The sequence below is a fragment of the Pelophylax lessonae genome, assembly GCF_965119305.1.
Source record: "Pelophylax lessonae genome assembly, chromosome: 4".
NCBI classification, from domain to species: domain Eukaryota; kingdom Metazoa; phylum Chordata; class Amphibia; order Anura; family Ranidae; genus Pelophylax; species Pelophylax lessonae.
Window position 1 is genome coordinate 164,758,999 of NC_138771.1, and position 15,521 is coordinate 164,774,519.

The 15,521-nt window shown below is 44.1% G+C and overlaps 1 protein-coding gene across 1 annotated transcript in view; it reads left to right on the forward strand.

The window, feature by feature from the left end:
* The window catches only part of LOC309552573 (uncharacterized protein), a gene marked incomplete at both ends in the record, with an annotated part of 487,483 nt that overhangs the window by 151,336 nt on the left and 320,626 nt on the right, over positions 1 to 15,521 (forward strand). The gene's annotated exons all lie outside the window — the stretch shown is intronic.

Sequence of the window (15,521 nt, forward strand, 5' to 3'; positions counted from 1 at the left end):
TTGCTCATATTCCCACAGTGGGAAGTTATCCAAAACAATCTCCTAATGTAACATTGACTATCATGATATTCATGTTAATTTAAGAATACATAACTGCACTCTAAAGTTTACACTTCTGAGCTTGTGAAAAACACCAGAAAGAATATACATTTTTTATAGAATGTAAACATGTGATCTGTGCCAAGTAAAGTAAAAAAACCTGGGCTAATAACTAAATATGATTTATGGAAATAGAAATTGCGGGCTAAATGTATTCAAATACCACCTATATAAATGGGACTTTATAGGCCCAATATGGGAGACCACACAAATAGATTATATAAAATATATATTTTATTTCAAAAACTATTAAAATACATCAATAAAATCTAGGCATGTAGTTCCTCCACTTGATCCAGATGTTGACAAAATCAAAATCCTCTGCCCCACTATAGCTATTGGAAATAATAGATCATTTGTATATACCCAAAAACCGTTGTACATATAGAATTCTGTATATTTCTGGTAGTCAGGTCAATGTTTTGCCGGTTCAAGGCTTCCTCAGGACCCAGGATGCTAGAAATATATTACCCACTGTAAATACCATAATTTGTAGACTCTTTAACATTTACACATTTACACAGATTAAATAATTTACATATTTTTTTTTTAACCAAAAACATGTAGTAGAATACACCCTGGCCTAAATTTATGAAGAAAGATTGATTATTTTCAAAGTTTTATAACGGAAACTAAGAAAAACTTTATTTTATTCAGAATTTTTGGTCTTTTTACCTCTCTATAGTAAAAAGTAAAAAGCCCAGTTGTGATTATCTACCATCAAAAGAAAGCTCTTTATGCCTTAAAAAGTGTTGCATGAGTAACTGTTATTCAAAGTGTGACAGCTCTGAAAAACTAAAAAATAGCCTGGATTGGAGGGAGTGTAACAGTCTAGTCTTCAAGAGGTTAACTAATGCTGGTTACAAAAAATAAAAAAGTGTTTTTTGTATTTTTTTATTGTTTTTTTTTGTCTAAAAATTGCAAAAATATATCATGAAAATAAAGTCTTGTTTGTCCTTAAACACTATATTTATTAGTTTGTTATCTTAACCACTTACCAACTGCTAAAGCATGGCTGGCTGGTTCTGGGAGGGCATCTATTGAGGTCCTCACGTGAACACACTTCTCGTGCACCCCCTGGGGTGTGCATCCGGAAGTGTCCATGACTGCTGGATCCTCAGGGCCCAGTGAATCATGAATTGGGGTAAATAATCAATTATAGCGACCCTTTACCATGTGATCTCTATGTCCAACGATAGAGCGATTACTGTCAAAAAAACGGTGTCATGTCCAGTTCAGCTCCTCTCCTCACACCGATACAGTGTGTGAGGAGAGAAGGGAGAAGCTGCAGCAGCTTGAGTCTGCTTGATATGTATGTGCCCACAGTGCTTATCAGTGCCAGCACAGTGCCACATCAGTGCCGTACAGTGCCATAAGTGCCCCATCAGCGCCATCACAGTGCCACATCAGTGCCCTACAGTGCCACATACATGCCCTACAGTGCCATCAGTGCCATCATAGTGCCACACCAGGGCTATCAGTGTCATCACAGTCCCATATCAGTGCCCTACAGTGCCATCGGTGCCATTACAGTGCCACATCTGTGTCATCAGTGCTATCGCAGTGCCACATCAGTGCCCTATGGTGCCATACCAGTGCCCCTACAGTGCCGTTACAGGGATATTAGTGCCCCTACAGTGATCATCAGTGCCCCCGCAGTGTTCATCAGTGCCACTAAAGTGCCTATCAGTGTCACATCCATGCCACTACAGTGCCATCAGTTTTATCAGTGCCCTACAGTGCCATCAGTGCCCTATAGTGCTATCAGTGCCACTACAGTACTATCAGTGCTACTGCAGTGCTATCAGTGCCTACAGTACCATCAGTGCCACTGCAGTGCAATCAGTGCCATCAGTGCCCTACAGTGCCACCACAGTGCCATCAGTGCCCATACAGTGCCATCCAGTGCCACACCAGTGCCCCTACAGTGCAATAGTGCCCTCAGAGCCCTACAGTGCCACTACAGTGCCATTAGTGCCCTGCAGTGCCCATCCTTGAGTGTTTATCAGTGCACATCAGTGCCATCAGTGAGTGTTTATCAGTGCTCATCAGTGCCTTACAGTGCTCAACAGTGTCACTTTATCAGTGGTCTCAACAGCGACCATCAGTGCCTTAAAAATGTGTAAAAATGCATAAAAATGCATTTTCATTATCTTTCCACATTTTTCAAAAACTTGTAGAAAAAAATGACAAGTTTAAAAGACTCATTATGCCTCATAGGATATAAATTGGGGTGTTTGCTTTCCAAAATGGGGTCATTTTGTGGGCATTTCCATTGTCGTGGTGCTCCAGGGCCTTCAAAAGTGTGATAAGTAGTCAAGAAATTAGATGTGTAATTTATGTACTTAGATCACCTGACAGTGCTCCCTGCACCTCTCTATGTGGCCAGGCTGTGAAAAAGTCTCACACATGTGGTATCAGGAGGAGTAGCAGAATGTGTTTTGGGATGTAAAAATTAAAATGTGGGGGTGTGTGGCGCGCTACAGAAATGGAGCTAATTTAAATAATTAAATAATTAAATTAATTAAATAGTGAAGTGCTGTAATTTTCAATTCCTTATCCTCGTGATTTGTACATACAAATGAAACTTCAATCAAAACGACATATAATTAATTCAATAAATAAGTCAGGTGTTGATCCCAATATTCCAAACTATAAAGTGCTGAGTGCTTATAAACTTCAAAATTATTTCAATAAATCTCTATAAAATACATAAATAAATAAAGTGCAAATTCCAGTGAATGTCCGTTTTTTTCTTTCCACCACTAACAATTAAATCCAACTGTGTATCTTCAACTTTACAAAGAGATGTATTCCCCATCAGTGATCCCAGAATACACTGGTGATAGGAGAAAAGGTAAGGACTATAGCGGACTATTGGTCGAAAGTATGTAGGTAAGCCAAGGAAAGAATGAAAAAAGGGATAAAATTAACAATATTTATTGGATATAGATAAAAGTCGACATTGAGACAATGAAAAAAACTATTAATACATTACAATACAGCATGTTATGTCATGGTAGTAGTCGATCGAACGGGTGAATGCCTTTGTTCAATGCATTTCGCCTTTAGCTTCATCAGGAACTCCGGCGTGATTGAATCACCCTTTTGTTGAATTAAGACTACATTAAGACCTTCAAAGTTTGTGCATAGAAACAAAAAGAAAAACATATATAAATACAGGTTTTTATATTTGAAAACAATCTACAATATTCATTTTAACCCTAGTATGGAAAAATACAGGGTCATAAGAAAAGGCACATATGGCTTACCACTAGTGTTGAGCGAACACGGACTGTATTATTCGTGTTCGTACCGAATAATTGGATTTTTTGTACCCGAACACGGACACGGACACTTTACTGTATGTTCGGGTAAAAATCCGTGTTCGGTCGTTTTATTTCCGGGTTTTGCATGCTTTGGCGCTCTTTTCATGGCGGGCTTTCAACAGCCAATCAACAATCGTTTAACTGGTGTGCCTTAAGCCATCCCAGCCATGCCTGCAAATGTCTCAGTAGCTGTGATTGGCCGTCTGAAGCATGTGACCAAGTCTTTATAAGTTCGAGGCAGCCGCAGCGGCGTCATTATGCTGCTTAGATTCAGGGACAGAGCACACATCAACGTGCTGGCTGCTGATTAGGGAAAGATAGGCAGGAAAAAACCATTTGTGTCCGGATAGAATTGAGGGACAGGTCGGAGTGTTTAGGCAGGGCGAGTTGTAGGCATTTTAGGGATAGAGTCTGCTGAATTATATAGGGTCAGTGTCTTCTACAAACTACAATCGATATTGCTGTGTGGGGGGTGGGGTCTGCACTCAATCCTGATCTACGATCTCTTCTCAATCCTGTTAGGGACAGAGTCTGCTGAATTTTAGGGAAACTGTGTTCTACAAACTACAATCGATATTGCTGTGTGGTGTGGGATTGGAGATAGGCAGGTGTCAGTGATCCACATCCATTTTTCTGTGTGTGAGCTGCAGTGAACACAATCTTTTTGGGCTGCAGTGAACACAATCTTTTTGGGCTGCAGTGAACACAATCTTTTTGGGCTGCAGTGAACACAATCTTTTTGGGCTGCAGTGAACACAATCTTTTTGGGCTGCAGTGAACACAATCTTTTTGGGGTGCAGTGAACAAAATCTTTTTGGGGTGCAGTGAACACAATCCTTTTTGGTGTGCAGTGAACACAATCTTTGTGGGGTGCAGTGAACAAAATCCTTTGTGGGGTGCAGTGAACACAATCTTTTTGGGGTGCAGTGAACAAAATCCTTTTTGGGGTGCAGTGAACAACATCCTTTTTGGGGTGCAGTGAACACAATCTTTTTGGGGTGCAGTGAACAAAATCCTTTGTGGGGTGCAGTGAACACAATCTTTTTGGGGTGCAGTGAACACAATCTTTTTGGGGTGGAGTGAACAACATCCTTTTTGGGGTGCAGTGAACAAAATCCTTTTTGGGGTGCAGTGAACAAAATCATTTTTGGGGTGCAGTGAACACAATCTTTTTGGGGTGCAGTGAACACAATCTTTGTGGGGTGCAGTGAACACAATCTTTTTGGGGTGGAGTGAACAACATCCTTTTTGGGGTGCAGTGAACAACATCCTTTTTGGGGTGCAGTGAACACAATCTTTTTGGGGTGCAGTGAACACAATCTTTGTGGGGTACAGTGAACAGAATCTTTGTGGGGTGCAGTGAACACAATCTTTGGGGGGTACAGTGAACACAATCTTTGTGAGGTGCAGTGAACACAATCTTTGTGGGGTGCAGTGAACACAATCATTGTGGGGTGCAGTGAACTCAATCTTTGTGGGGTACAGTGAACACAATCTCATACTGAAGGTTTGAGGGTGCTGCCTGTTCCATACTCCCCCTACTCCTCATCTAGCCTTTTAGGGGTACAAACAATAGTAATTGGGGCCTAGTGTGGTTGTGTACGTGTGATATACATACACTTTTTTGGGATCATATTTTCTATTCCGCTATTTAATCAAAAACCTTTGGGGATCAGTTAAATTGGGGGATAGTCTGTGTTGGTACGTGTGAGAGAGATCCACCTTTCCAAGTTGTTGGGGTTCATCTCATACTTCTGAAGGTTTGAGGGTGCTGCCTGTTCCATACTCCCCCTACTCCTAGCCTTTTAGGGGTACAAACAATAGTAATTGGGGCCTAGTGTGGTTGTGTACGTGTGATATACATACACTTTTTTGGGATCATATTTTCTATTCCGCTATTTAATCAAAAACCTTTGGGGATCAGTTAAATTGGGGGATAGTCTGTGTTGGTACGTGTGAGAGAGATCCACCTTTCCAAGTTGTTGAGGTTCATCTCATACTTCTGAAGGTTTGAGGGTGCTGCCTGTTCCATACTCCCCCTACTCCTAGCCTTTTAGGGGTACAAACAATAGTAATTGGGGCCTAGTGTGGTTGTGTACGTGTGATATACATACACTTTTTTGGGATCATATTTTCTATTCCACTATTTAATCAAAAACCTCTGGGGATCAGTTAAATTGGGGGATAGTCTGTGTTGGTACGTGTGAGAGAGATCCACCTTTCCAAGTTGTTGGGGTTCATCTCATACTTCTGAAGGTTTGAGGGTGCTGCCTGTTCCATACTCCCCCTACTCCTAGCCTTTTAGGGGTACAAACAATAGTAATTGGGGCCTAGTGTGGTTGTGTACGTGTGATATACATACACTTTTTTGGGATCATATTTTCTATTCCGCTATTTAATCAAAAACCTTTGGGGATCAGTTAAATTGGGGGATAGTCTGTGTTGGTACGTGTGAGAGAGATCCACCTTTCCAAGTTGTTGGGGTTCATCTCATACTTCTGAAGGTTTGAGGGTGCTGCCTGTTCCATACTCCCCCTACTCCTAGCCTTTTAGGGGTACAAACAATAGTAATTGGGGCCTAGTGTGGTTGTGTACGTGTGATATACATACACTTTTTTTGGATCATATTTTCTATTCCGCTATTTAATCAAAAACCTTTGGGGATCAGTTAAATTGGGGGATAGTCTGTGTTGGTACGTGTGAGAGAGATCCACCTTTCCAAGTTGTTGGGGTTCATCTCATACTTCTGAAGGTTTGAGGGTGCTGCCTGTTCCATACTCCCCCTACTCCTAGCCTTTTAGGGGTACAAACAATAGTAATTGGGGCCTAGTGTGGTTGTGTACGTGTGATATACATACACTTTTTTGGGATCATATTTTCTATTCCGCTATTTAATCAAAAACCTTTGGGGATCAGTTAAATTGGGGGATAGTCTGTGTTGGTACGTGTGAGAGAGATCCACCTTTCCAAGTTGTTGGGGTTCATCTCATACTTCTGAAGGTTTGAGGGTGCTGCCTGTTCCATACCCCCCCTACTCCTCATCTAGCCTTTTAGGGGTACAAACAATAGTAATTGGGGCCTAGTGTGGTTGTGTACGTGTGATATACATACACTTTTTTTGGATCATATTTTCTATTCCGCTATTTAATCAAAAACCTTTGGGGATCAGTTAAATTGGGGGATAGTCTGTGTCGGTACGTGTGAGAGAGATCCACCTTTCCAAGTTGTTGGGGTTCATCTCATACTTCTGAAGGTTTGAGGGTGCTGCCTGTTCCATACTCCCCCTACTCCTCATCTAGCCTTTTAGGGGTACAAACAATAGTAATTGGGGCCTAGTGTGGTTGTGTACGTGTGATATACATACACTTTTTTTGGATCATATTTTCTATTCCGCTATTTAATCAAAAACCTTTGGGGATCAGTTAAATTGGGGGATAGTCTGTGTTGGTACGTGTGAGAGAGATCCACCTTTCCAAGTTGTTGGGGTTCATCTCATACTTCTGAAGGTTTGAGGGTGCTGCCTGTTCCATACTCCCCCTACTCCTCATCTAGCCTTTTAGGGGTACAAACAATAGTAATTGGGGCCCAGTGTGGTTGTGTACGTGTGATATACATACACTTTTTTGGGATCATATTTTCTATTCCGCTATTTAATCAAAAACCTTTGGGGATCAGTTAAATTGGGGGATAGTCTGTGTCGGTACGTGTGAGAGAGATCCACCTTTCCAAGTTGTTGGGGTTCATCTCATACTTCTGAAGGTTTGAGGGTGCTGCCTGTTCCATACCCCCCCTACTCCTCATCTAGCCTTTTAGGGGTACAAACAATAGTAATTGGGGCCTAGTGTGGTTGTGTACGTGCGAGATACATACACTTTTTTTGATCATATTTCCTACTCCGCTATTCAATAAAAACCTTTGAGGATCAATTGAATTGCGGGATAGTCTGTGTCGGTACGTGTGAGAGAGATCCACCTTTCCAAGTTGTTGGGGTTCATCTCATACTTCTGAAGGTTTGAGGGTGCTGCCTGTTCCATACTCCCCCTACTCCTCATCTAGCCTTTTAGGGGTACAAACAATAGTAATTGGGGCCCAGTGTGGTTGTGTACGTGTGATATACATACACTTTTTTGGGATCATATTTTCTATTCCGCTATTTAATCAAAAACCTTTGGGGATCAGTTAAATTGGGGGATAGTCTGTGTCGGTACGTGTGAGAGAGATCCACCTTTCCAAGTTGTTGGGGTTCATCTCATACTTCTGAAGGTTTGAGGGTGCTGCCTGTTCCATACCCCCCCTACTCCTCATCTAGCCTTTTAGGGGTACAAACAATAGTAATTGGGGCCTAGTGTGGTTGTGTACGTGCGAGATACATACACTTTTTTTGATCATATTTCCTATTCCGCTATTCAATAAAAACCTTTGAGGATCAATTGAATTGCGGGATAGTCTGTGTCGGTACGTGTGAGAGAGATCCACCTTTCCAAGTTGTTGGGGTTCATCTCATACTTCTGAAGGTTTGAGGGTGCTGCCTGTTCCATACTCCCCCTACTCCTCATCTAGCCTTTTAGGGGTACAAACAATAGTAATTGGGGCCCAGTGTGGTTGTGTACGTGTGATATACATACACTTTTTTTGGATCATATTTTCTATTCCGCTATTTAATTTAACTGGGCCTCCATGCGAGACCTGTGTGCCTTGTTGCGCTGTTTTGAGTACTCCACCAACATGGCCAGTGGCAATGACGCCGTTCTCAGCTTAACTATCCCACTTCCATGCCTCCTTGAAAAAACAATTCGGGCGATGATGGAAGAGGATGTGGCACAGGATGAGGAGGAGGAGGAGGATGAAGAGGTAACATTTCCAAGGCTTTCAGGGCAGTCATTCGCAAGGGGCTCCGAGGGTGGGTTCCTGCACACGCAAACGCCAGGGACGCAATTGTCCAGCAGGGGCACAGTTCTGGAGGATGAGGAGGATGAGGAGGAGGAGGAGCTGGAGGAGGAGATGGAACCATGTTCACAGCAGGGTGGCACCCAGGCCAGCTCATGGCCATCACTGGTGCGTGGCTGGGGGGATACAGAGGACACGGACGATACACCTCCCACAGAGGACAGCCTTTCGTTGCCTCTGGGCAGCCTGGCACACATGAGCGATTACATGCTGCAGTGTCTCCACAACGACCGCCGAGTTGCCCACATTCTAACTTGTGCTGATTACTGGGTGGCCACGCTGCTGGATCCCCGTTACAAGGACAACGTACCGTCCTTAATTCACTCACTGGAGCGCGATCGCAAGATGCGCGAGTACAAGCGCACGCTGGTAGACGCCATGCTGCTGGCATTCCCATCTGACAGCGGGGCCACAGTGGAAGCACAAGGCAGAGGAGGAGGAGGAGGAGGTCGCCAACGCAACCAGGGCACCGCCAGCACCTCAGAAGGCAGGGTTAGCATGGCCGAAATGTGGAAAAGCTTTGTCAGCACGCCACAACAAACAGCAGCACCAGCAGCTCAGATGGAACGTCTTAGCAGGAGGCAGCATTTTACCAACATGGTGGAGCAGTATGTGTGCACACGCCTACATGTAGTGAATGACGGGTCTGCCCCCTTCAACTTCTGGGTCTCCAAATTGGGCACATGGCTTGAGCTTGCCCTTTACGCCTTGGAGGTGCTGGCGTGCCCTGCAGCCAGTGTATTATCTGAACGGGTATTTAGCACGGCTGGGGGCGTTATAACAGACAAGCGCAGCCGCCTGTCCAGAGACAATGTGGACAAGCTCACGTTCATTAAAATGAACCAGGCATGGATCCCACGGGACTTTTCCGTACCTTATGCAGAATAGCAATGGATACCGACCTTACCCACCCATTGTTCCATTTTTGCTCTTTCTCACTCTTTTGGGGTGTACCCTCATTTAAAATTTTTGAAAAGAAGCAGTGTTGGCTACCTCGTCCTCCTCCTCAGGGCCAGATTAATGTAGGGGCTATTGGAGCTGCAGCTCCAGGCCCCTACCTTTTATATAGGCCCCGGGTTGGCCATATTCACTGTTACCGCTCTTCTGTCACTTGTAAACACAGAAGTCTGGCTTCTATGCTCGCTTCCCCAGGCAGCACCCTCAGAACCTCCCCACACAGCGTGAAGGCCGGACAAGGAGGGACAGTTGGCGATGCATGGATGTGTTTATGGGCTTCAGAGACAGCATCCCATGTTGAATTAGGCATGCATGGCTGCACCCTTCCTCCTCTGGGTGCATGGCAAGGCACGGCCCTTAAGGCCCTTCAAAATCCTCAGCACCAAGCCCATGATGCTGTTAATCCGGCCCTGGTCCTCCTCCACCGCCGCTTCCACCTACACCGCCCATAGGTGTGCGCAGCCTATTGCATTAAGGTGTGCACCCCAAAGTTGAAATACACATGCATGTGTTTGCCAGCAGGGAGAGTAATGTATCGGGGCCATGTACCTGTAGGCAAGGAGAAATAGAGCAGAGCAGGTCCCAGGGAGATCTTTCCCATCTCCTCACTGGCAATGCTATGTGCCCTAGGTGATTAGGGTGTGCCCAGGCACACCCAGCACACCCTGTGCGCACGCCTATGTCACCGCTAGGCTTGTGACGGTATCAGATTTTCATGCTGCGATTAATTGATTAAGGTTTTGCCACGGTATACGGTATTATCACGGTATTCTATTATTAAATTTAAATTATTAAATTTCCACCTCACTTCAATTTCATTGCTGAATTTAGGGGCTTTGGTTCACTTATGCACATTATTATATAGTCAGTCAGTACAGACTCTGTGAACCAGGCCTAAAATAGGTCATCAAGCAGTGTCTGGCCTAACTGGTGATAACTGGTTCTGGCGCTCGGCTCCGATCCGATGGCCTGGTCATTAAGAGGGCAAATCCTTGTGGTCAAGAAGTGGTTAAACCTGAAGGAGGTGTTGTTTATAAATTACTTTACTATTGCTTTAGGCCTGGTTCACATGTATGCGGGTTGGTGGTTCACATTTGCACAGGCATAGCAGCCCATTGATTTGAATGGGCTGCTATGCCCTCATTTTCCGCAGAAAAAAGGTGCATGCAGCATTTTTTTAAAATTCAGTGGCCTTGAAATCCATCCTGCTTTTGCACCATGCGACTAACCTGCAGTTCCTGCTCTGGCAAGCTTTCTGCATTTTTTGTATACGTGGGCACGGCATTTAAAAATAAACAGTTTGCGTGTGCAGCAACGGCAGGTAAGTCGCATGGTGCAAAAGAAGGATGGATTTCATGGCCACTGCATTTTTTTAAATTCTGCATGCACCTTTTTTCAGCTGAAAACGCAGGCATAGCAGCTCAAGCCCATTCACATCAATGGGCTGCTATGCCTGTGCAAATGTGGGCCCCCAACCCGCATACATGTGAACCAGGCCTAAAGCAATAGTAAAGTCATTAATTGGTTAAACCTGCAGGAGGACCGGTGTTTTTATCTATTAATGACTTTACTATTGCTTTAGGCCTGGTTCACATGTATGCGGGTTGGGGGCCCACATTTGCACAGGCATAGCAGCCCATTGATGTGAATGGGCTTGAGCTGCTATGCCTGCGTTTTCAGCTGAAAAAAGGTGCATGCAGAATTTAAAAAAATGCAGTGGCCATGAAATCCATCCTTCTTTTGCACCATGCGACTTACCTGCCGTTGCTGCACACGCAAACTGTTTATTTTTAAATGCCGTGCCCACGTATACAAAAAATGCAGAAAGCTTGCCAGAGCAGGAACTGCAGGTTAGTCGCATGGTGCAAAAGCAGGATGGATTTCAAGGCCACTGAATTTAAAAAAAATGCTGCATGCACCTTTTTTCTGCGGAAAATGAGGGCATAGCAGCCCGTTCAAATCAATGGGCTGCTATGCCTGTGCAAATGTGGGCCGCCAACCCGCATACATGTGAACCGCCAACCCGCATACATGTGAACCACCAACCCGCATACATGTGAACCAGGCCTAAAGCAATAGTAAAGTCATTAATAGATAAAAACACCGGTCCTCCTGCAGGTTTAACCACTTCTGGATCGCAAGGATTTGCCCCTTTAAAGACCAGGCCATCGGATCAGAGCGCCAGGACCAGTCATCACCAGGTAGGCCAGACACTGCTTGATGGCTATATAATAATGTAATGTGGGCTGCTAGGCGTGTGTGTGTGTATATATATATTTATTAGAGCTGCACGATTCTGGCCAAAATGAGAATCACGATTTTTTAGCTTGGAATAAAGATCACGATTCTCTCACGATTCTCTGTGTAACAAAAAAAAAAAAAAATTGGGATAACTTTACTGTTACGTTTTTTTTTTTTTTTTTTTATTCATTAAAGTCTAATCATTGCGTTTGAAAGACTGCTGCGCAAATACAGTGTGACATAAAATATTACAACAATCGCCATTTTATTCTGTAGGGTCTCTGCTAAAAAAATATATAAAATGTTTGGGGGTTCTAAGTACTTTTCTAGCAAAAAAAAAACTGATTTTAACTTGCAAACAGCAAGTGTCAGAAAAAGATCCAGTCTTTAAGAGGTTAAACTTCCTTTCTCCCTGGCAGAGGGAAGGAAAAGATACAAATGTAATCATTTTTGTTTATAGTTAGGAGACTTAATGCTGAAAGGTGTTAGCTGAGTGAGTGAATGAGTCATCCAGCTCACTGAAATGTATCAATTCACAAGTCAGGCAGACTTGACAGAGAAACTCGGTATTTTAAAAATGCCACAATAACAATACCGTGGCTATGCAATACCGCGATATATCGAATTACCGAAAACCGGCATATGTCTAGTCACCGCCACATCCACCACCACCTCAACCTCCCTCCTACTCCATATGGGCCTCGTCCTTCAGAGATGAAGAAGAACATTGTTTTATTTTTCTGTTTTTTTTTGTTGTTTTAAGTTATTTCCCTATCCACATTTGTTTGCAGAGCACTTGCCATGCTCTTAATTACGTTTTGCTGCCATTTGCAGCACTCTAGCCCTTTCCTTTGGTGTTTTAGAGCCATTTTAGTGCCTTAAAGTTCGGGTCCCCATTGACTTCAATGGGGTTCGGTGTCCGGGAAAAGTTCGGTAAAAGTCCGGGACACGGACCCGGACTTTTTTTTAAAGTTCGGCCGAACCCGTCGAACACGGACATCTAGGTGTTCGCTCAACCCTACTTACCACACTTAAAAGTATATTATGCCTAATACATGGAACAGTTGGACCAAAGATTGCGCTTCCCAATGGCTTATCTTGAGGCTCCGAACCACACAAACCCAGGTAGGGCCCAGCAGGGGTCCCCCATGGAGGTGGTTTTCTGGTATGAATTGGACCAGTCTTGAATCGGTACCACCGCAGCGGACAAAGGGTGGAGTCCGGAGTTCTGTGGACAAACATAGTGTGTCTTGTATAGCATGTCTAGTGTCATACAAATTTTCTTAAGGAATGTACTATAATAAATGGTCATAGCTATCTAGGGAGATAGAAAAGGAAACAATGACAAATGGTAGGTATTCTACAGACCTACCAAAGCTGGGGTCAGTTCTGGGAAGGGACATAAAAGTACGGATACTATATTCGATGTTCCATCCATTAAAATATATCTGAGCCCATGAGTCTATAGGAGCAACAGCTGCGAAGCAGTGGCTCTAGCAGATTGCCTAGTAAGTATATGTAAGAATAGGATGAAAGTAGGATCAAAAATCAACAGACTTCAGACATTGGTTATCCCCATAGAGAAAGCCCCGGGGGATAACTCGACAAAATAGTTCATAGGAGAGCCTAGTGTGGTATCGGCTAGTGTCTTACCTTACAACCTCTAAAGCCACGGGTCGGGAGAGCCGCCATGACTCATCCTCCCGCGCCCGTGGCTTAAGACTGGTCCCGCCGGAAGTGACGTGTGTCCGCAAACGTCACTTCCGGCGCGGGCGCCATACTATCGGATGTCCGCCGCTAGAGGTCAAATGATCCCCGTGGCTGGACACCCGTGCCGGCTGAAGGAGCCGGAGAGGACAAGCAAAAAGCTGTCCCCTGCTTTGCGCCCGAATTCATACCTACAAACGAGCCTATAGACAAGCAGAGAGCGAATCCTGGTCCATTACATGACTCGATACAGAGTTAAAACTGCAACATTTAATTTAATCAAATTAAACAAACAAATAAAGAATAAATACAGCAAACAAAGTACAGTCCTTAGTGGATTGTAGTAAATATGCAGGACTAGGAACCTAGTACGGTCAGGAAAATCCTGTTGGTGGTTCCTATATACACGTCAATACGGTATCTCAGAAATATGAATACAAAGAGATTAGATGAAGGCAAGAAGCGGGAAAGAGTATGGGAAGGGCGGGGAAAGGTAAGGAGGTGGAAAAAGAAAGCAAGATGATGGATTGATAGATTTGTTCACCTGTCAAAGGGACTTGGTCAGGACTGCCAGCCAGTTGTGACAGTAGGAGTGTCCCATATTATGAGAATTCTCAGGAACAGACCCACATAAGAAGTGAGATTGAATAGAGGGTATATACACGACAAACACACATATATATAGCATCCCCATACCTGTCCTCCTCCAACATATAACCAAGTTTGGTAGGGAAAAGTCATCCCCATTTGGAGGTTCAGTATAGCCTGTATATCAAGTGAAGTAATAGAAAACATGAAAAAAAAAAAAAAAAAAAAAACAGAGAAAGTGAACAGTGATCACTATACTACCCTTTAGAGAAGAGACTTCACAAGAGTACAGTGGTACGATGGATTATTTGATTAGCAAATTACAAATTGTGGTGTATAGAATCATAAAACCGATATCAACATGGGTTTATGTTAGCGATTGTTTTGTTTGATGATGAGGGTCGCTAGAGGGACAAACTAGGGGGAAAGAAAGGGTGGAGAAGTTCAAAAATCTATAGAAAAGGTTTGTACGAGACCGCAGTATTAAGTCCTGGCCAATGGGTGGCCTGTAGATTGAAAATCCACCTAGCCTCTTTGCGGAGGATTTTGTTATCGAGATCACCTCCCCGTGGATTGGGGGGGATGACTTCGAGAACAGCGAACCTGACATAATCTGGATCGAAGTCATGATGCACTCCGATGTGTTTGCAAATAGGTGTGTAGATAAGACCAACCTCAAGATAGTAGAGGTGGTCCTGTATACGTTTAGAAAGTTTACGTTTGGTCTTGCCTACGTAGAAAGCCCCACATTTACAGAGGGCGATGTAAACCACCCCCTGTGTTTGGCAATCCGCATAGGCTCGACATATGTGAGTCCCTCCCCTGGGGAGAGGAAAAGACGGGCCCTCCAGGACCCATGGAAAAAAGTCACAAGTACCACATCCGAATGTACCTGCGGCGGATAAATCCCCCGCAGGTTGCTCAGTGTAATGGCTGTGAACCAGGGAATCACGAATTGACCTAGACCGACGAAATGTCTGTCCCTATGCCACTGCATCGTAAAGGTAAGATTGAAAGAATTGGCACCTATAAGTAGCATGAAACTTCGCAACTCCTCCAGTGTACCTGTCCACACCATGAGCACATCGTCAATATATCTCCTCCAAAGGAGTATATGGTTCAAGAGGGGGTCGCTGGACTCCCCCGTGAACAGGGTACGCTCCCATCCCCCCAGGTACAGGTTGGCATATGATGGGGCACAGGATGTCCCCATCGCTACCCCCTGTACCTGGAGGAATGTATTGTCATTGAATGTAAAAATATTGGAGTTAAGAATATGTTTCAAAAGTTTCAAGAGAAAATCAGCTTTGGGCCAGAATGAGCGTCCCTGTTCCCGGAGGAAACCAGCGACCACCTCCAACCCCTTGTCATGGGGGATACTGGAGTACAGTGCCTCGATGTCAATAGCAACTAATATGGAGTGGCAAGGGACAGACAGTCCCTCCAGGGTTTTCAAAAGTTCAATAGTATCTTTTAAATAGGACGGTAATCTCACGACGTGTGGTCTCAACTGATCGTCCAGATATTTACTGGCTGTTTCCGATACACAGCCCATGCCGGAGACTATTGGACGCCCGGGGGGAGTAACAAGGTCCTTGTGGACCTTCGGCAAAGCATAAAAGGTCGGAGTGATAGGCCATCTTGTTGAGAGGT